Source organism: Meles meles, chromosome X, assembly GCF_922984935.1.
Source record: "Meles meles chromosome X, mMelMel3.1 paternal haplotype, whole genome shotgun sequence".
Taxonomy (NCBI): Eukaryota; Metazoa; Chordata; class Mammalia; order Carnivora; family Mustelidae; genus Meles; species Meles meles.
Genome location: NC_060087.1, coordinates 102,364,904 through 102,387,783, shown reverse-complemented (window position 1 = coordinate 102,387,783; position 22,880 = coordinate 102,364,904). Strand labels below are relative to the sequence as shown.

The window sequence follows — 22,880 nt, the reverse complement described above, 5'->3', positions numbered from 1 at the left end:
GGGCCACAAAGAAACAACAAGATGCAGGGAGGCGTTTTAACAGAGACTTAGCTTGGTTCCTCCCTGTCTACCACAGCGGCCGTCACCTTACACTGTCACTGTCTAGGATGGTAGCTTGGCTCCGGGAAAAGGGCCTCTATCTAAATTCTCCCAGGCAGTGTGGTAAAGGGAAAAAGAAAGAGGTAAAAAGAAAAACTTCCCGAGTCTTCTGTTTCTTAAAAAGAATCAGCCTAAATTAATCCTCATGCCAAAGAAACACATTTTGGGGTGACAATGTTGCTCCCCCGCCGAAGGTGAGATCTCATTGTGCTTTTGATTTGCGTTTTCCTGCTGAGGAGTAGTGCTGTGTGCACGACTTCTCTGGAAAAGCGTCCACCCAGGTCCTTTGCCCATTCTTTAACCCGTTACTTGCTCTTCCCCTCTTAAATGACAGGAGTGCCTTGTGTATTTTAGAGATTAGCCTCTTAGCAGGCACATGGGCTGCCAATATTTCCTCCTTTTCATTCTGTTGAGGGTTCCCGTGGTGGTGCCGAAGCCTGTTGGGCTGAGGTTGCCTCCCTTGCTTACTTCCGCTTTGCTGCATGTGCTTCTGCTGTCCCATGCAAGCAATCACCGGCAGAACCCACACCAAGGAGCTCTGCCCCGTGTTTTCTTCAGACACCAGTCACAGCCCAGGCACGTGGGCCCCGTCTAGGATGGCTTCCGATGCGGGGCCAAGGGCAGGCCACCCCAAAATGTGCCATGCTGGCATACTGATTTTTTAAAAGAGAAGTCATAGCTCATGTAAGGACACTTAGACCGTCCTGTCCCCCAAGAAAGAGGGAAACCAATCTCCCCTGTGAAAAATGCCCCCTTTGTACTAAGAAGTGAAAAAAAAACATCTCTACGACCAGAGACAGAGACTTTAAAGCTGAGAAAACCGTAGGAACAAACCTTGTGGTGTTTTTTCCCCTAATCTACTACCTCAGCCTAAATTCTGCTTAGAATCCCCTAGTCATGCCCCCAAACACCTGTTTTCTTTATCTTGTCAATTCTTCACAAGCTTAATGTCTCTTGGTCTAAAAAGTATAAAAACTGCCTACTTTGGTCATTTCCTGAGATCTCAATGTCATTACTGGGCCTCTGTGCCCACATAATGACAGTGGTTTTTTTTTTCTTATTAATCTGTTCATGTAAATTTAATTTAATCGAGCTAGAAGACCTTGAAGGGTAGAGAAAGAATTTTTCCTTCCCTACACTGAATTCTCAGTGGCCATCTTCCTGTGGATCCTAGAAGCGCATCTACTTGCTCTGGAGTAAAGGGATCCTTCAGGGGTCGCTGGGTTGCTCAGTCGTTCGGTGTCTGCCTTGGCTCAGGTCATGATCCTAGGGCCCTGGGATCGAGCCCCACATCGGGCTCCCTGCTTGGCGAGGAGCCTGCTTCTCCCTCTCCAGCTCCCCGTGCTTGTGTTCCCTCTCTTGCTGTCTCTCTCTGTCATACATAAACGCTTAAAATAAAATAAATAAAATAAAAGGACACTTCAGTCTCCCTGTGTGGTTGACGAGCACAGTCTGTCCGTTTGTGAGGTTCCCCCCTTGTCAGCGTTGGGGCCTTTTTGGTGAGCACCCACACAGGTAACAAGAATCTTATTAGGAGCAGAACTCATTTCTACCCCAGGGGCTAGTCCCCACAGGGAGGCTTGCTCTACATGCCAATCTGAGTCTTGCCAGAGGTCCCCAAAAATGTCGAGGCCACTCGCCACAGTGTACCGGTAACGAAAATACAGCAAGCCTCCTTTATGGACATGGCCGGGCCAGCCAGCCAGACATCATGCACGCACCTCTGCCTGTTAGACCGAGCATCCCTTGCTACACTCGGGAAGGGAAAGGTCTGTCTCTGTGTGGATGGCAGCGCACACCATTCCTGCTTGTTACTAACCAGGAGCAGCAGGCAGTGAACAGCCCTGTTTGCGGCCCAGGAAGCCTTTACCTCGGGGACCTCACTGGCCTGGTGGAGACAGTGCCTCCTTGGGAAATATGCCAGGGAGCAAGAGGGACACTCCTGAGATCTTTTCTTGGAGCGATGAGACCTCCTCGGGGCCGAGTTTTATACATCCCTTCAGGTACCATTTATATTTCAGTATGGAAGACTCTTGAATCACCTCTGCCAGGTGATTGGAGACATCTGCTGGGATCCGGGACATGATGGGGATTTCTGGTCTTAAGATGACCTCACAACCATCGAGCATGTGCTCAGTATCCAACAGGGCCCAAGAGCAGGCCACTAATTCTGTCCTGAGCTAGGACACTAAGACATTGGGGGCTCTCAGATGCATCTCCCAGTTCAGAAGGACAGGCAGAGGGCCATTGCCACGCAGACCCTAGTAGGCCCCTGTATCAAGTCCCCCGTGAGCTGGTACTGGCCCGGAGCTCCTTAGCGGGGAGTACGTCCATCTCCTCCTTTGAGGGCCTGTTGCTGAGTGACGGGGCCCCGAGCTGTCTCTGGAAAAGCTCTTGCCCAGAGAGTCCACCGGAGGGCTCCTGATCACCATTTGCTATTTCTGCAGTAGCCACTTTCTCAGCAACCCGAAATTCCTCAGTGAAGATCCAGATTGTGTGGCTGACTGACTGACTTAACCTCATTCTGAAGCTTAATTGGGTGGAGGTTTAATTGGGTTCGTTAACCAGCAGGAGTAGCATGAACAAACCTAAAAATCTTCGCTTGGTGGGGGTGCCTGGGTGGCTCAGCCGGTTAAAGCCTCTGCCTTCAGCTCAGGTCATGATCCCAGGGTGCTGGGATCAAGCCCTGCATCGGGCTCTCTGCTTAGCGGGGAGCCTGCTTCCTCCTCTCTCTCTCTCTGCCTGCCTCTCTGTCTACTTGTAATCTCTATCTGTCAAATAAATAAATCTTAAAAAAAATCTTCGCTTGGTGAAAAATCTCATCCAACACAGCTCCCACTCCCTCACCGTAGACCCCAAAGACCACCAGGCAGGGTGGGGGCCTCTATAGCTCTGTAAGGGTGCTCCACCCAGGTTTCTTTTTTTTTTTTTAAAGATTTTATTTATTTATTTGACAGACAAAGATCACAGGTAGGCAGAGAGGCAGCCAGAGAGAGAGGAAGGGAGGCAGGCTCCCTGCTGAGCAGAGAGCCCCATGCGGGGCTTGATCCCAGGACTCTGGGATCATGACCTGAGCCGAAGGCAGAGGCTTTAACCCACTGGGCCACCCAGGCGCCCCTCCACCCAGGTTTCTTGACTGCCTCATCCTGTGTGGTCAAATCTGTCAGAGCCCAGAGCTGAGAAGAGGGTCTCTGTAATCCCACCCTCCACTCTCTCCCTTCCTCCTCCTCAAGCAAGGTGGCTACCGTCAAGGCCACCTCCACGTCAAGGAGGGGGTCCATGGTGACGCACCTCACTCAGAGCCACTTTCCCTCGTGAAGTTGAACAAGATCCTCTCTTTCATCACGGACGCAAACTTGTTAAGTTACTAAGGTCTCCTCAGATTACCTGACATAGCAATCTCAAAGAGCTCTACATTTTTTTTTTTTAATTAGAAGCACGAGTCTCAATAACACACTGTCCAGCAGGCTGTCCACGGGCACCAGGGACGGGCTTAGATCTAAGAACAGTCATTGGGTGCAACTCAGTTTCCGTGCTCTCTGACGACTCCCCATCCCGTCCTCGGAGAACCGGAAACAATAGTGAGGGGATTGCTTCCCTGGCTTCTTACAGGCCCTCGCTGTTGGAATTCGAATGTGACCCACCCAACGATTTCAGCCAGGGTGTTGGGAGCTAAAGAGAAGGACCAATGGTCTACCTTGGAACCAAGAAGGGTATATAAACCATTTGCGGGGCACCTGGGGGGCTGACTCTTGATTTCGGCTCAGGTCATGATCTCAGGGTTTAAGATTGAACCTTGTGTCGGGCTCCGTGCTCAGCACAGAATCTGCTGGAGATTCTCTCTTCCTCTCCCTCTGCCCCTCCCGCTCCTGCTCTCTAATAAATAAATCTAAAAGAAAGAAAGGGGGAGGGAGGGAGGAAGGACGGACAGACACTTTGCTACCATCCTCCAAGAATGCCCCGTGGCTCCCACTGCCACTTCCTGACACCCCTTGGCCAAGTGGCCCGTGAGAGCCTCCGCCTCCTTGGCAGCACGCTCTGCCGGCACCTCCTGGTGAAGTGCCCCATGAGGTTTTCAGGCTTCGGGCTCTTCAACACCAACCACCCTGCTTACTGCACCTCTTAGTTAAGAGCTGAGTTGAGCCAGAGAGAGCGGAGTTGCCAGGTTTCAGAGTAGTCGATTGAAACAGGAAGTCAAGAGAGAACAGTCAAGCCTTGAGTCACTTCCCTTGAGAGTATAACCTGGGGGTCAACCAGAGAAGATGCAGAGTGACCCCACTGTCCCATTTTCTCCTACGGAACGGCTCCAGCAAGGGTCGAGTGGCTTAGCGCAGCCTCGAGGAATGGTCTCCTGTGGAGGAAGCCCTGAACAGAAGGCTCCCGCCATTTTATGGACCCACAGGCAGGAGGAGGGGAAGAGAAAAGGCTAGGACTGGAAAAGTCCTGAGTACTGAGTGGAGGAAATGCATCTGGAAGTGCTCCACGGCCCCACATGAGGCCTTGACAGAGGGGCTGAGGAAGGCCTCTGCCATAGGCCCCTGATAAAAAGCCCCAGAACAGAGGCACCTGGGCTCGTGGCTGACCAGCGGTCCGTGCCTGCAGCTCCCTCAGAGGACGCACTGCACGGGGCTGCGCACCAAGTGGCATGTGGAGAAACCAGCATCTTTCCAGGACAGCCAACAAATCCCTTGGATATGCCTGAAAGATCACGCCAAGGTTTTGGGCCGGGAGCCAGGCCACTTACCCTTGCCAGGGGTCCCAGGGGGTCTTGCCGTCCTTGCCCTCAAAGCATGACACGAAGGAGCTCAGAGCTCTGCCCCTTAGGAAAGCCCTTGCTGCGGGGCTGGATGTTTCGGGCTCCCATCGCAGAGGTCCCCAGGGCCCCCTTCACCACACGCGTACATAGGGAACACGGGGAGAGGGCAGGGCTACAGCTGAGCGCCCGCTGTGGCACCCCGAGGTTCACAGCCACTGGTGCGAGGGGCTCTGTGGGATCTGGACAAGTGAGTGGAGCTGAGGCTGGGTGCCATCACCGACAGCAGTCTCCACGCCGAGCGTCCACACGAATCCCGCTCGGGCCCTGGCACCTGGACACGGACTCGAGCGACAGCTCAAGCTACACCCGTGCCTGGAGTACTGAAAAACGTTCCCAGCTTCAGGGAACATGTGGGCTCTTTCCAAGGCCCCTACTTGTTTATTCTGTCTGTTCTGGTTAGGCTCTTAATCATCATTAGTGGGGTAGCTAATGTTTACTGAAGGCCTACAGCAAGCCTGGCCCTGTTCCAGGTGCTCTATATGAATTCCTTCATTTCATCTTCTTTTCAGCCTTGTCAACCCCTATTACTATCCCACTGCTCAGAGGAGGCTTCGACAGCTGAAGCCACCCGCCCGAAGTCACAGGGCCAGGCTGAGGCAGATCCCTGGTTTGCGACCAAGTCCACAGTTGGTCCTTCTTCCCATGAATCCACCCCGCCTTCCGCACTCCACGCCCCCCACCCCACCCCCCCCCCGCACTCCCAGGCGCTTACCTCTCTGTACCAGCTGGGGAGGCTAACCTGCTTGTGGCGGGCCTGGACGCCTGCCTGGACGCGTGCTCTGTCTTCCAGGCAGCGAGCTCAACTGTTCTTCCTGAAGAGAGAGAACGCTTAGCAAAGTACTTGCCTTTGTTGGGATGGAGACCAGTTGTTTCAACATGAGAAATCAACCACTCCATATACAAAGCACACTGGTTAAGGGCAGAGACCCCCAGCCTTGCGGATTTCACGGGCTAAATAACAAAACTGGGTTCTGACACAGATTGTGGTCTTCTCCTTCCACCAGTTAAGACCATTTAAAAGAATAGCATTTATACTTCTCCTACTAATAATACTAATGAATAGGAATAATATGTAAACCTTAAGGAGAAAGGCCATGATGTACCAGGTGTTCTTAATCTTTCAATGAACCACTTGATTTTATCGTCATAAAAATCCTATTCAATAGGCATCATTGTTATCCCCATTTTAGGCAAGGAAATTTGGAAAAAAAAAAGTGCTATGTAAATTGTTCCTGATTCTGAGTTGATAACCATTATCGTATATTCTCTGTCATCTGTGTTTCGTAAAAGAGATCCTTATTTTTAAGGTTTTTGGAATAGACTTTTTTTTTTTTTAAGTGGGCTTCTCACCCAACACGAGGCTTGAACTCATCACCCTGAGACCAAGAGCTGCATGCTCTACTGACTGAGCCAGCCAGGTGTCCCCGTAAAAGGTACCTTTAAAGGAAACCATCAAGCATACAACAGAGGCCCGGATCTCAGAATCTGGGAATAGCCAAGCAAAAAGCACAGAAGCTCTGGGTTTGAGTCTGGGGCAAATTAATGCTCTTTGCCTCTTGTTTTCTGAAATCTAATATGAAAATATTAATATCTGTTGTGAGAAGGAAATGGGCTAACAGATACTGAGCCCTTAACCCAGTGACTGGCGAATAAGGACCGGTAATACATACCAGGGGCAAGGCTTATCACTCCTCTTCATCCTGGCACAGCCCTGCAAGCTCTGCGAGCTCTGCAAGTCTCCTGCTGGAAAAAAACAGGGTCTGAACATTACAGAACGGTCCTCTTACTGAGATCAGAGAGTTACCAGGACCAATCACACTCTCCCCTCAACTGTCTCCTACTTCCCCCTCCCTGACAGAGCCCAAGCAGGCAGAAATGTCACAGCTTTACTTCCTGCCTGGCTAAAGTGGTTGCCATGGCAGCACTCATTAGCTTTCCTTCTGGGAACTCTGGGGAACATACGCAGAAAGATGCAGAAAGACAAAGACGCAGAAAGACAAAGACGTCAGGGGCTTGTGGCAGGAGGAGGGGGGGCCTCCTCTAGCAGCCGCTGCTAGAGCGGGATGCATACAGAGGCCCTGCCGTCATTCTCCCCATTACCACCCAGACCCCAAACCTTCCTAGACCTCTAGACCCCACCCCTTCTGCCCAATTCGCCTGTTACTAGGAAGGTAAGGGGAGAAAGGAACTAGAAAAGTCCAGGGAAAGGGAAAGTCAAGAGTGATTTGTTCCCACAGTTATGTGAGGATAAAATCCCAGAATTTTCCTTCTCATGATAGAGCACTGGTTTCCACGGGGAAGTTCTCAAGAGGATCTATCTGTGGATAAAAATCCTACGTCATTTCCTTGGTATTAGAAGGCACAAATTGGTCTCCAATTTGTTGGAGTTCATCAAGAGCCATGTCACCAAAAGCTGAGTCACAGAATGACCAAGTGAACAAGTGGGCCATTCTTTGAAGGATCGAGTTACCATATGACTTAATTCACCAAAGCTTACCAAATTTACCAAAAACTTCGGTTGCTTTCTTTCAGCCTCATTAAGGTATACTTAATCATAAAAACGCACGTATTTAAAGCACACATTTCAATGAGTATAGACATATGCATATACCTGTGATAACATCACAATGGTTTTTTTTAAAGGATTTAATATTTAACTAATTAAGAGACAGAGAGACACAGGAAGAGGGAGAAGCAGGCTCCTGGCTGAGCTCCATCCCAGGACCCTGAGATCACGACCTGAACCAAAGTCAGACGCTTAACCGAATGAGCCACCCAGGCGCCCCCTTTTTGATGTTTTCCGAACATCTCCTGATCCCCAGGTGTCTTACAGATAGATGCTGGCAGAAGGACAAAAATGGGTGGGCAGAAGTGGACAGAGTGATACAGACTCTACCAAATGGAAGCAACTGAGTTCCAGAAGGCTGTCTTCTATGTTCTGGGATGTCAGAAAGAAAGTGACCAAGACCAGGCCTCCTAGAGAAAGGAGGTTAAGGTCTGAGCAAAACAAGGTCAGTGTAGGGACACCTGGGTGGCTCAGTCGGTTAAGCAGATGCCTTCAGCTCAGGTCATGATCCTAGGGTCCTGGGATCGAGTCCCACATCTGGCTCCTCGCTCGGCAGGGAGCCTGCTTCTCCCTCTGCTTGCTCTGCCTGCTGTTCCCCTGCTTGTGCTCTCTTCCTCTCAGTTAAATAAATAAAATCTGTAAATAAATAAATATAAATAAATAAACTCGGTCAGTGTAAAGAGAAGCTTCTGCACAACATTCACTTAGCTACTGAATGTTACAAAGAGAAATTGGACCCTGTTGCTAAAGAGAGACTGGGGCCACTGAGAGATTTAAGCAATGCTGACAGAATATGTAAGATTTAGGGGTTATCTGCAAAACGATTCACTACAGATATGCTCTTGGATGGGAAGACAGCATATATGTACATATGACCATTTGCTCCAGATAATTTTCTGATTTTAACACAATTTCAATTAAAATGGAAAAATAAGCAAGAAAACAAAAGAATAGTAAGTATGTAAGAGATTCAACTGACCACATATTTATTAGAACAAACCACGAAACACTAATTGTTAAGACTCATGCTGGCTCAAAAAGGCAATACTTACCAGTGGCACAGAGTGGGTATATCAGAGTAGCTACTGTTATATACATTAACAAACATCAAAATGCATCATAGGATAATGAGAGAAAAAATGATTTTTTTTGCTTTTGGTTTTTAAATTATTTATTTATGTTTAATTTTTAAAATTCCAGTATAATTAACATGCAGTGTTATATTAGTTTCAGATGAACAGCACAGTGATTCAATAATTCTATACATTACTCAGCGCTCATCATGGTAAGTGTACTCTTAATCTGCTTCACCTGCTTCCCCCATCCGCCCAACCACCTCCCCTCTGGTAACCATCTGTTCTCTAGAGTTAAGAGCCTGGTTTTTGGGTTGTCTCTTCTTTTTCCCTTTGTTTATTTTGTTTCCTAAATTCAACATATGAGTGAAGTCCTATAGCATTTGTCTTTCTCTGAATTAGACTTATTTCACTTACCATAATACCCCCTGGTTCTATCCATGTTGTCACAGATGGCAAGATTTCATTATATTTATGGCTGAGTGATACTCCACTGTGCGTGCAGGCGTGTGTGTTTGTGTGTGTATGTGTGTGTGTATGTACACTACATCTTCTGATGGACACTTGAGTTGTTTCCATAATTTGGTTATTGTAAATAATGCTGCAATAAACATAGGGGTGCACATAGCCTTTCAAATTAGTGTCTTTTATTCTTTGGGTAAATACCCAGTAGTGCAATTACTGGATCATATACATGGTAGTTCTACTTTTAACTTTTTGGGGAATCTCCATTCTGTTTTCCACAGTGGCTGCACCAGTTTGCGTTCAATGGGGAGAATTTTTTTTGTTCTAGTTTTGTTTCCAGGAAGAACTCGACTTCTGAATACAGGTATATGAAATTAAAGGAAATAATCCATGAGTTAGTTTTTATATTTTGTTAGTTAAGCCATACCAATAAACTGAAAGAGTCATCAAAATAGGCTTACCTTGGAAATGTTAAATTCAAATGAGCAGAGATGTTGGTCATATTCAAGCTTTGATCTTGTCTTGCTTTTTAATGTGTTTGATTTCCAAACTGCAATGACATTGTGTGTTCCTAGACTGACTACCACTCAGGAAAGGGAGATGGCTTTCTCTCTCTTCTTAAAAAAACAACCAATTTTGGGGGCCCCTGGGTGGCTCAGTCGGTTAAGCGTCCAACTCTCAATTTTTGGCTCAGATTGTGATCTCAGGGTCATGGTATCGAGTCCCATGTTGGACTCGATGCTCGGTGGCGAGTCTGCTGAAGATTCTCTTTCTCCCTCTCCCTCTGCCCCTACCCTCAACGTACGGCTGTGTGCTCTCTCTCTAAAATAAATAAATAAATATTTTTAAAAAACCCAAAAGATATGTGAAAATATTCATGAAGCCATTTTCTTCTCAGAGTCTAGCAAACCGAACAGAATATGTGATGGATAAATTCCATTGTACCACTCGTCAGCTCCATGATCTGGGCAAATTATTACCCTCTCCCTGTCTTTGTTTTCTCATCTGCAAAATATCAATAGCCCTGCTTCATGCATATTGCTCAGCACAGCACTTGGCACACAGTAAGCCTGCCAGAAGTTTCAGCTGTTATTATAATCACTGCTCATTTTTTTACTACATGTAAAGCACCACCCCAGCTTCAGATGGGGAAAGAAAAAAGTAGGTCACCCCATCTGAAAATTCAAGTGCTCACTGTGCAGGTAGGGAACATAAGAATGACACCCACAAAACAGTTTTCCGTGGGAGACCATGTTACAGCTGTTGTCTCTTAATGAGTGATCCACGCTTCAGGCCTATAGGGTTCGGGGAGGGGAGACAACTGGGCAGGTAAGGTTGAGAAATCGAAGGAAGAGGAAGGAGGTGAGTGAACGGAGGCAGAAAATGTGAGAACATAGGCAAGACCCAGATGACTGAGCTAGAGGAGGAAGGGTTTGGAATGGGAATAGCACAAGCAAAGATGGGGGGTCAGAAATGAGTATGGCATGTTCTGAGGAATTGCCGTGAGGTTGTAGTGTCTAAGAGACATCATTCCAGAGATCAAACTTCATTGCCATGACTGTAGCTGGAAAACATGAAAGCTATTAGACTGTGTGCTCAACCCCTGTGATTTCCTCTAAACAATATACAAAACAAAACACAATGCAAACAACCGCTTAAAAAACAATAGGACTTAGCAAAGTAAAAATTATTTTCTTGGATATCTGCCTTTTCCTGCAATAAGTGCATGATCATGGTGAATGGAAGTTCTCTTCTAGTGTGATTCTATTTTTTTTAAAATGGGGGGGATGCAGAGGTAAAGGGAGAAAATCCCATGAAGCCTCCACCCCCAGCACAAAGCCAGTCACAGGGCTCCATCCCATGACCCTGAGACCATGACCCGAGCTGAAATCAAGAGTCAGATGCTTACCTGACTGAGCAACCAAGGAGCCCATGTGATTCCATTTAGTTAAGAGACTGATGTACAACATTACAAGGCTACCAGTTAGGAGACAGAATACGCCAATTTGTGCAGGGTGCCTGAAATATCAGGAGGGTGTTAACAGAGTTATTCAAAGCATCATTTTTCTTTTGCCTATGGACTGAGTCTTTCCCATGTTTTGCAGGGTGAGGAAGAGCACAGTGAGGTGAATGGACCACAATTTATGGCCTTGGCTGTGGTTGCAACTCTTGGACAGCAACTCAATGACTGTAAAGATGACCTCCATATCCCTTCACACCCCACATGTTGCCAGGATCCACGGGAGTGGGGGGTAGCTAACCTCCTTGCTTCCAGCTCAGAATGAATAAACCCGGAACACTCACCAGAGTGGGAGAGTTAAGCAAAGTTTTGAGACTATAGCATCTATTCACCTAACAAATTTGGCCATGGTGAGATTCCAAAGTCCAAGTTTTTATATTAAATAAATACCAGAAGAACCAGTTTAGCACCTTTGAAATTTTCTGTCTGGCTCCTTATTGGAGATGAGATTTTGATGTCCATGGAATTCATGAGACATCTTTGAAAATTCCTTCTGATTAAGGTGAAGAAATACAGGCATCTTTTTGTGTTTTGTGGGGTGTTAGGCTTGGTGGCCTAGGCTGGGAAAATCACACTGCAAAACTTCCTCTCAGTCCTGATTTCCCCTCATTCTTCATGAATATTTTAATCCCAATGAAACCTCTTAGGATGACCTGTGGAGTTAAATAAAGGTAACTCTATTTTTGGCCTTGTGATGGGGACTTTGGAAGGAGCTGTTAGGGGCTAATTTACATATCAATCTGAATTTACGTATAAATCCACGAATTTACAAATGTATGTTTCCCCTTTTAGGTTTTCTTTTGTAAAGCCCAGCTGGTTAGAGCTACCTCCTGGTGCCCCACTGGCTTCCTTGCAGGGGGAGTAACTACCTGTCAGCCCTCACTAACCACCAACGTCCCCAGCCCCAACAGGTCTGGGCTCAGCCATTGCCATGGATTTCTTTCTCCTCTAGGTCTCTACTACCTTCTTGTCCACTTCTGATTTCAAAACATCCTTTTTTTTTTTTTTTTGTCTCCCTAATTCAAGGGGTACCAGACAGAGACTCCTTATTCTCTGCCTTATCTCCATTATTTTTCCTAAACCAAGATTCTTGGCCTTGAAATAGAAAATTATGCCCCAACTCTGCAGTTCTCATAAGAGCTCTGGTTTTGTCTGGGGGTTGTGCTTTGGAGGGGGACAGGGGTACCAATTATGCCATCTATGCCTGAATCTGAAATCTCTCATGTCTCTTTATGTAACAAGACAGAACACGCTTTCAGAAGGAGTCTTGTTTTCCTGGGTTCTAAGGTATCTGTAGAATAGCTTCCAAGCTATTGGCCTACTTTTCTAAGAAAGTCAGTTCACCTTTAGTGCATAGCTGGTGGCTGGTCAAGTGTAGTACCAGTTGGCAAACAGGTTTATTCGCAAGAAGACTGGGAGAAACTAGAGCTGTGGTGGGACAATCGGCCTTTTGCGGGGAGAGTACAGATTGCAAGGCTCTCAAGGCTGGCAAGAACCAACTCCTAGGGCCCCTGACTAGGGGACTGGCCTCCAGTCTTCCGCCCTTTAAGCGAAAGAGTTCTGGGTAGGACAGTGTAGTAAGTGCTTAGGATAGGAACTTGGCTGTGAACTTCAGTGTGTTCCCCAAAATGGAATGACCTTACACACAGAAAGGAGGACAAGGCCGCCCAGAAGCTGGCCTTCTCTCTGTTTAGCTCTGGGAGCTTTCTTGAGTCCTTGAGTAGGCCACTCAGAGGCCCTGGGCCTCACTCCTTATCTGGCGAATGAAGGGAATGGACTGGATGACGGGGGAAGGCCCCCTGCAGAGCCAGATCGAGTAGACCAGGTAGGTCACTGTAACAACTCTCAGGAGAGTTCGGATGTACCACTGGCCAAATAGCCACAATGGGTTGTGTTATAGGTCATTATTAGGTCCATATCCCAGCAAAACAGACCTGTTACAGTTGCAAAAGCTGTTTGGGGGTGGAAAGCATCTGTAAGTAGTTTCTTGGAGAAATTCAGGCTGTAGGGTTTGGAAATAGAAAATAAATTCTTTTTTTTTAAAAAACCTTTTCTCCATTATGGCTCATTTCCCCTCCAGGACTCAACTGAGGACTATGTAAATCCAAATGAGAAAAAGCAACTCAGCAAACCTTAAGATGCCCTCTCGCGCTCCCAGCCCAAGGTGTACACACACACCTCCTCCCATAGCAGGATATGCAGTGCTCTCAGGAGAGGCTGTTTACATTGCTTAAGGTAAAATGGCCCGGTGCTGAGGCTCCGAGAAGAGGCTTGAGTCGGCAGTCCCTTGAAGGAAAGGGCTCCAGACAGGGTGGACGGGCTGTACCCAGGACAGTGTGCACTGTCTGCATCTGCGACCAAAGTCCAAGGGAGGACACGGCCACTTGGAGGCTGGCCTCTGGAACGCCCCTGCCCTCTTCTGCAGGCCATTCCTCTGCTACAGTCCTGTGTTCCCTCACCCATAACGTACGATGAATAGGCTTGATGCCCCCAAAGGTCCTCTCCAGGGCTTGGCCAACACCTCCTCCAGGATGGACTCCCTAGTCAACACAGATATGATGGGGAACAAAGTGTGGGTTTATCCTCTTAGACGGCCATCTCCCAGCAGACACATTTACTTTGAGGGTAGGAAACACGCCTGGTTCAGCTTTGTGACCTGAAAGCCTGGCCAGAGGACAGGCACAGAGCCCGTGTACCTAACCATCTGTGGGATATGTAAATGAGAAACAGTGCAGGTAAGTAATCTGGACAAACCCTCTAGCAAACTTCTGCTATTCTTTGCCAATCTCTCCACTAGCAGAATCAAGAAGAGGCTAAGAACATGGAATTGGCCTTCACGTGAATTTGGGCCCAGAGCGTGGCCTTGCTGCTGTGTCAGCGTGGCGGCTCATCTATAGCAGCCCAGCCATACGCACTTGGTCCGGCATCCACCTGCCCCCTGTTCCTTTGTGGACTGAGGCCCCTCTGCCTGTGCAGGGAAGGCCGGAAGTGCCGGGAGATCAGTATTCCCAGGAACAGCCGGCAAACAATGATCGTGGGGAGCTGGTGCACAAACGGGCCGTCTGATGGAAGGGGACAGCATTCAAACTGCTCAAAACCCATGAAACTATCAACCAAGAATCTTACATCCAGCAAAGCGATCTTTCAGAAACAAAGGCAAAGATCCGCCCCGTTAAACAAAAATGGAGAGAATCTGTTGCTTTCGAACTCAGAGTCCTTGGGGCAGAAGAGCCTCTTCGGGTCTCAGCGCAGTGAGAAGAAACGTCTGAAGGACTGGCTCCGATGTCCCCAAGACTCGGGCAGCACGAGGGCAACACAGGAGATTGTAGCAACTTTAGGGATTCTGGCAGTTACTGCCTCTCGCTGCAACTCCGTGTACTATTTGTAAAAGGAGAGTGTTTGCCCTCTTTAAAGATTTCAAACCCGAAGTGCTCAGAGGCCTTACGGGAAGAGGAGTCCCTGAGCCTTTAAGACCACTGGCAGACATGAGCTGAGCACTTACGACGCGCCAGGCACATTTAAGTGCTGAGCGCTGGGCTCTTAGGAGGGAGCCAGAGATGAAACAAGAGCGCAAAGGACCCAGCACTGCAGGGGTGGGAGCTTTTAAGTCAGGGGCTCAGAGAGGGCTTTGGGGAGGGGCATCCAAGCAGAGTCATGAATGCTGTGGAGGGGGCAGCCCTGCAAAGCCGTACAGGAACAGCGTTCCGGGCAGAGAGGAGAGCCAGTGCAAAGGACCCACGGTGGCGATGAGGCTGGTGTGTTCTGAAGGCCCGAGTGACCAGAACTCAGGGACTGAGTGGGGAGAGGAGGCTGGAAGTACAGGCAGAACTGGTCTATAGAGACTTGTTTGATCCTTGACCCCCAATCCCAGAAATCTAAATGGTCATCAGCGCATTCATTTCTCTGTACCGGGGACCAGGGAATCCAGGAGGGCAGGGCCTGGCTCGTCTCAGCATTGCTACACCGCCAGAGTCTAACACAGTGCCCTGCACACAACTATGGAAACAGTGCCTGATGAATACATAAATGGATAAATGAGTGAATGAATGTATGTAGCTGTGTCTTTAACTCACTGTTTGACCCTGGCCAAGGATTTTCCCCTAACCGGGCTTCAATTTCACGACCTTTGTGATGCCTTGTAATGCCTGTTGAGTAGTAACGCTCTGAAATCAGAACCCACCCTTTAATGAGATGGCTGGCATGGAGAAGGCCGTCTTTGAAACCCCACAGACTGCTAGGAAAGCAACCAGCTCACTTCCTCCGGGCATAGTGGAAACACATGTGTACTTAAAAGCGGGGCACCCAGTCAGCAGCTAGCTGGAATCACATAAGCTTCGACCACTAAGCGGGGCCTGCGAGGAAGTGCTCCACATACTCAGCGCTTCCCATCTCCCCCACTTTCTTTTCCTGTGAAAGCCTATTTGCTCCGAGGAGCACCATGCTCCAAGCTCAGCCCCTGACTCCAGCGGCTCACGGTACAGGGTACCGGGAACCCTCTCTCTGTCACGGTGGGCAGCCAGCAGCCCCTGGAAGGGGAGCACAAGAGTCCTGACCTAGGCTCCTGACTCCTGCAGCAACTGGCCACCCTCAGACCCTGTCCTGCCCCATCGGATCATCAGGCCCCAAAGGTCCCCGGCAGTCAGCCCCCGGCCTGGCCCACTGGCTTCCATTTTCCCCCTATTCAGGGAATGACCACCTCTGCCTGTAAGGTAGGGTGCTGGCCTGGAGGAGGAGAGCGCTGAGTGGAGGCAGAGCTAGAGGAGGAAGAACGGAGAAGAGGGAGAGTCACCACGTGTTCAGCCTGCAGCCTGCCTTCCCAGCCTCTGCGGACGGAAAAGCAAAAGGACGCCCAGGTCCTTGGCTTCTGGGACAGAAGACCAGGACCAACCAGGGGGCATGGTGTGGGATGGAAAGGAGTGCAGACCCAGGGAGCACCCAGCCTGGCATCCAGTGTGAGAAATGCAGTCACAGGACTCAGAAGTTGAGTTTCCTCCCCAGCAGCCATCCTTATGGAGGGCCCAGCAGCAGCAGGCTGCAAACACCCAGGAACAGCTTTATAAGGCTGATCGATTTCCAGCCAGGGGCCTCTCAGCAAACAGATCCTGGAAGGACCAGCCACGTGAGTGTGAGGCACATGGACTCTGGGCACAAAACCAACCTCGCTACTTAACATTGTGCAGCGAGAAGCACCTTATTGAAACTTTTCTTAATTGAAATATAGTTGACAAATTATATCCTATTAGCTTCAGATGTACAACATAGTGATCTGACATTTCTAAACATTACAAAATGTTCACCATGATATGTGTTTTAACCATCGGTCACCATACAAAGTTATTAATATGATTAACTTATTCCCAATGCCGTACTTTTCATCCCCGTGACATTTATTATTTTTCAAAAGATTCTTATTTATTTATTTGTCAGAGGAGAGGAAGAGAGAGAGTGCACCTAAGCAGGGGGAACAGCAGGCAGAGGGTGAAGCAGATTCCCCACTGAGCAAGAAGCCCGATGCAGGACTCGATCCATGAGCCGAAGGCAGACGCTGAACTGATTGAGCCAACCAGGTGTCCCAACACTTATTTTATAACTGGAATTTTCCCCTCTTAATCCCCTCTACCCATTCCACCCATTCCCCCCACCCACCTCCTCTCTGGCAACCACCAGTTTGTTCTCAGTATTTATGAGTCCATTTGTTTTTTAAAAAATCTGTTTGATATCATTTCCATCTCCTTAAATTTAATGAAACTTGTTTTGTGGCCTAAAATGTGATCTATCCTGGGAAATGTTCCAGGTGTTCTTGAAAATAATGTGTATTCCGCTGCTTTTGGATGGAATGTTCTGTATGTATCTATCAAGTCTGCCTGGTCTAATGTGTCATCTGAAGTGACTATTTTCTTACTCATTTTCTGTCTGGATGATCTGTCCACTGATATAAGTGGGGCATTAAAGTCCCCTATTATTGCTGTCAATTTTCCCTTTATGTCCGTTAATGTTTGCTTTATCTATTTAGGTATTCCTATGTTAGGTGCGTAGATGTTAGGTACATAAGTAGATGGTTACATCCACTTATTGAACTGATCCGTTTATCATTACGTAATACCCTGTCTCTTAACACACTCCTTCTTCAAAGCCTATTGTGTCTGATAGAAGTATTGCTACCCCAGCTTTTTAGTTTGTTTCCGTTTTCATGAATTTTTTTTTTTACATCCCTTCACTTTCATTCTCTAGGTGTCTTTAGGTCTGAAGTTAGTCACCTGTAGGCAGCATATAGATGGGTCTTGTTTTTTCTACCCATTCAGTCACCCTCTGCCTTTTGATTAGAATTTGTAGTCTATTTACATTTTTTTAAAGATTTTATTTTATTTATTTGACAGAGAGATACAGATTACAAGTAGGCAGAGAGAGGGAAGCAGGCTCCCCGCTGAGCAGAGCCCAACACGAGGCTCAATCCCGGGACACTGAGATCATGACCTGAGCCGAAGGCAGAGGCTTAACCCACTGAGCCACAGAGGCGCCCCATCTATTTACATTTAAACTAATTATTGATAAGTGTGTACTTACTTTGATCTTGTTAATTGTTTTCTGGTTATCTTGTAGTTCTTGTATGTTCCTTTCTGGCTCTCTTGTCTTGTGGTGTGATGACTTTCTTTAGTGCTATGCTTGGATTCCTTTCTCTTTATCTTTTGTGTATCTGTTATAGGTTTCTGGTTACCATGAGGTTGGTATATAACATGCTGTGCGTCTGGCAGTCTATATGAAGTTGATTGTTAAGCTAAGTTTGAACACAGTCTACATTTTCACCTCCCTCCACATTTTATGTAAATGATATCATATCTTACATCACTTTATTTTGTGTATCCCTTAACCAATTTCTTTTTGTAAGTTTATTTGTAGTCAATAAGGAGATCATGGGAAATAACTTTCAAAGCCATGACTCCTATTTCTTGACTTATTTTTGTAGATATAATTGATTTCACTACTTTTGTTTGAACCTTCACACTAGCTTTATAAATGATTGATCTGCCTGCCACCTTTACAATCTTACTATATGTTTGTTTTTACCACTGCAATCTTTTCCCTTCATAATTTTCTTACTTCTGCTTATGGCCTTTTCTTTTCTACTTAGAAAAGTTCTTCTAACGTTTCTTGTAAGCCTGGTTTAGTAGCAATCGATTCATTTAACTTCTGTTTGTCCGGGGTTGTCCTTCAATTCTGAATGATAACCTTGCTGGGTAGAGTATTCCTGGTTGTAAATTCATTCTTTCTGCATTTTGAATATATCATTCTACTCATTCACTTCTGGCCTGCAAAAGTTTCTGCTAAAAAGTCAGCTAAGAGTCTTATGGGTGTTCTCTTGTATGGAACTATTTTCCTTTGGCGCTTTTAAGATTCTATCTTTAATTTTTGACATTTTAATTATGTGTCCTGGTATGGACTCAGTGTATTTTAAAGAATTAAAATCATACAAAGTATGTCTGAGATCACAATGGCATAGAAACAGAAATTAAAAACAGAAAGAAGTTTGGTCAATGTAAAAATATGTGAAAATTAGGGGCGCCTGGGTGGCTCAGTGGATTAAGCCCCTGCCTTCGGCTCAGGTCATGATCTCAGGGTCCTGAGATCGAGCCCCGCGTTGGGCTCTCTGCTCCGCAGGGAGCCTGCTTCCTCCTCTCTCTCTGCCTGCCTCTCTGCCTACTTTTGATCTCTCTCTCTGTCAAATAAATAAAATAAAATCTTTAAAAAAATATGTGAAAATTGGGGCGCCTGAGTGGCTCAGTGGTTTAAGCCGCTGCCTTCGGCTCAGGTCATGATCTCAGGGTCCTGGGATCGAGTCCCACGTCCGGTCTCTGCTCTGAAGGGAGCCTGCTTCCCTCTCACTCGCTCTGCCTGCCTCTCTGCCTACTTGTGATCTCTCTCTGTCAAATAAATAAATAAAATCTTAAAAAAATGTGAAAATTAAAGAATGTGTAAATAACCAATGGATCAAAGAAAAAAATCACAATGGTAATTAGAAAACACTTTGAGATGAATGAAAATGACAACATACAAAAACATTAGATGTAGTACTTAGAGGGAAATTTATAGCTGTAAATGCCTACATCAAAAAAGAAAGATATCGGGGTGCCTGGGTGGCTCAGTTGTTGGGTGTCTGCCTTCAGCTTGGGTCGTGATCCCGGGGTCCTGGGATCGAGCCCCACGTGCTTCTCCCTCTCCTACTCCCTGCTTGTGTTCCCTCTGTTGCTGTGTGTGTCTCTCTCTGTCAAATAAATAAATAAATATTTTTTAAAAAAGAAAGAAAGATACCAAATCAAAAATCTCCTTGAGAAACTAGAACAACAACAGCAAACTCAATCCAAACAGAGAAGAATAGGAAGTAAGGGTTAGAGCAGAAATTAAATAGAAAATTTAAAAATAGAGAAAATCAATGAAACCCAAAGTCGGTTCTTTGAAAATATCAACAAAATTGACATTTAGCTAGACTGCCAAAAAAGAAAAATGTGAGAACAGAAATTACTAAAATCAGAAGTAAACAATGGGAAATTACTAATAATCTTATTTAAAAAGAATTATAAGGGAATACTCCAAACAACTGTATGCCAACAAATTAGATAAGAGATGAAATGAACAAATTCCTAAAATGACACAAACTAGTGAAACTGACTCAAGAAGTCAGACTATTTGAAAACAGAGTATTTGAAAAACCTATAAGAAATAAAGAGAGTAGGGGATGCCTGGGAGGCTCAATGGGTTAAGCATCTGCCTTGGGCTCAGGTTGTGATCCTGGAGTCCTGCGATGGAGTTACATAGGGCTCCCTGCTCAGTGGGGAGTCTGCTTCTCCCTCTGCCTGTTACTCTCCCTGCTTGTGCTCTCTCACTTCAATCTGACAAATAAATAAAAATCTTTTAAAAATAAATAAATAAATAAATAAATAGAGTGATGGGGAGCCTGGCTGCTTCAGGTGGTAAAGTGTCTAACTCTTGATTTTGGCTCAGGTCATGATCTCAGGGTCTTGAGATCAAGCCCCGCATCAGGCTCTGCACTCAGCATGGAATCGCCTTGGGTTTCTCTCTCTCCCTCTCCCTCTGCTCCTCTCCTCCTCCCCCCGCCTAAAAAAATACTAATAAAACTTTTAAAAATAAAAATAAACACACTGTTTACAAGCATAAGTTGATTTCCACACTGCTTTTACTGCAGCTCATATATTCCATATGTTGTGTTTACTTTTTCATTTGTATCAAGGTATTTTCTAATTTTCTTTATTTTTTTTAACTTGACCCATTGTTTAAGTATGTGTTTTTTTTTAAAGATTTTATTCATTTACCTGACAGACAGAGATCACAAGTAGACGAGAGGCAGGCAGAGAGAGAGGAAGGGAAGCAGGCTCCATGCTGAGCAGAGAGCCCGATGTGGGGCTCGATCCCAGGACCCTGAGATCATGACCCAAGCTGAAGGCAGAGGCCTCAACCCACCGAGCCACCCAGGCGCCCCTTAAGTATGTGTTTTTTATTTTCCACATGTAGGGGTCAAGGGCAGGCCACCCCAAGATATGCCTCTTTGGCAGGAAGATTATTTTAAGCAGAAAATAATCAATGCCCAAAGGACTCAGGAAGACAATTTGATCTTCTCCCTAACTGTCTCAAAGAATATAGATAAAGGACTTCTTCCAGAGAGAAAGTGATCAATACAGAGAACTACATTTTAATATTACATGGTAGACAGGGAGGAACCTAGTAAGACCTGTTTGATCAAAGTCCTCTCTGTGACCCATTATTTCTAGATGGCCCAGCAAATACTTATTTCCCAAACGCTTACTCTTTTTCATCTCCCCGTGAGTTGCTTTCCTTCCCTTTCAAGTCTCAGACTCCATTCCCTTCTCCTTAGTTCTGAATGACATATGTACCTCATTTTGTCCCAACTATCTAGAATCTCATGTCTCAATTACACTTGTAATTAAATCTGATTTTTTGTCCCATTACTGTGTCTCATGTCAATTAATTGTTAGAACAGCTAGAAGACCCTTGAAGAGTAACTTTTTAAAAAGATAATATTTATTTATTTGACAGAGAAAGAGAGAGCAAGAGAGGGAACCCAAGCAGGGGGAATAGGAGAGAGAGAAGCAGGCTTCCTGCGGAGCAGGCAGCCCGATGCGGGGCTCAATCCCAGGACCCCAAGATCGTGACCTGAGCCAAAGGCAGCTGCTTAACTGATTGAGCCACCAGGTGACCCTGAAGAATAAATTTTTTCTTCCCCATCAGTTGCCATACTTGGCAGGATAAACTTTCACTGGATATTTGCTCCTAAAACCCTGCAGATCCTTGACCATCTGATATACAGCCAGGAGAAGGTAAGATGTCTCACCCTGTCAGCCTCCTGGAATCTCTGTCTGTGGAGTCCAGAGAAGCAAGAGTGGTAAGAGTCTGTTACATATATTTAGAAGAACAGGAAAGAATATCTGTGGAACTAGTTCCTTGGGCTTAGGGATTCAGTAAACTTGGGAGAGTCGTGATCCATGTCTTTGCAGAGATGGTCTTTGTTTTCCTCTGTCTTTGTCTGTTGGGTCATTTGTCATAAGGAAGAGAAACCATAGGGTAAGAATGCAGGTATAGACTCTAATAAGCCTGTTGTTCAAGGCAAGCTCACAGACTGGTGAGTGCGCATTTCTCATCAGACCAGTGTCACTTTAGACAAATGTTGCTGTGGGTTAATGTGCACATGACGTAAAGGCTGTTGCTAATGGACACCTTGAAAGCCAAAGCCACAAAATTAGTGCACATGGGTAAAGCACTTAGAAGCTGTTCTGGCACTTCCTACCTAACCCAGACTCCTAAATTGGGAAGGTGGGGCTTGAGTCTGGCACCTTAGAACATTCTGCCATTCTGATACCATGAAAGACTTCTATATTGGGATAAATTAACCACCTATATTACAAAGGCCTTTGCTTTCTTAGACCAACTGTGGGACGTGAGCTTTCTGTACCTTGTTTGGGCTGTCTTTTTTTTTTTTTTTTTAAGCACTGTCTTCAGGTATGCCTCTTGTGTCCATAGTTAAGCCTTAAAAAGGCATATTGGTTTAAGTCACCATTAATATATCCGGGGCACCTGGGTGACTCAGTCAGTTGGGCATCTGCCTACAGCTCTGGTCATGATCCCTGGGTCCTGAGACTGAGCCCCATGTGGGGCTCCTTGCTCAGCGGGGAGTCTGCTTCTCCCCTACCTGCTGCTCCCCCTGCTTGTGCTTGTTCTCTCTCTCTCTCTCTCTCTGTCAAATAGATAAATACAATCTTTATTTAAAAGAAAGGTTAATAGATCCTACTTGTCAATGGTCAGACAATGGATCCTTCAATTTGGTTATATTTGAAAGAAAAAAATTAAAAAATTAAAAAATTTTTAGGGGTGCCTTGGTGGCTCAGTGGGTTAAGCCTCTGCCTTTGGCTCAGGTCATGATACTGGGGTCCTGGGATCGAGCCCTGCATTGGGCTCTCTGATCAGCAGGGAGCCTGCTTTCTCCTTTCTCTGCCTGCTTCTCTGCCTACTTGTGATCTCTCTCTCTCAAATAAAAAATAAATAAAAATTTAAAATTAATTAATTAATTAATTTAAAATTTTTTATTTAAAAAATTAAATTATACCAGCTGGCCTTAGGGATTCCTTTGACAAGCTAAAAGAACAGAAATTAGACTTAAATAAAAATGTCTATAACCAATGCAAATCTCCTTTTTTTTTTTAGATTTTGTTTATTTATTGACATACAGAGATCACACGTAGGCAGAGAGGCAGGCAGAGACAGAGGGGGAAGCAGGCTCCCTGATGAGCAGAGAGGCCAATGCAGGGCTCGATC

The 22,880-nt window shown here is 46.2% G+C and overlaps 1 long non-coding RNA gene across 3 annotated transcripts in view; it reads right to left on the bottom strand.

Annotated features, from left to right (window-relative positions):
- Window positions 1–22,180, bottom strand: part of LOC123935267 — a 30,935-nt gene extending 8,755 nt beyond the window's left edge. Inside the window, exons 1-3 of one of the 3 annotated variants that reach the window (XR_006816889.1) lie at window positions 22,143–22,180; window positions 6,586–6,658; window positions 5,628–5,727 (exon numbers count right to left, since the gene is read on the bottom strand). This is a non-coding gene — a long non-coding RNA (uncharacterized LOC123935267). Of the gene's footprint in view, window positions 1–5,627; window positions 5,728–6,585; window positions 6,659–7,942; window positions 7,963–22,142 lie in introns of those variants that run through there. The other 2 variants (XR_006816890.1, XR_006816891.1) reach the window with 2 other exon arrangements.
- Window positions 22,181–22,880: the final 700 nt, after the last annotated feature.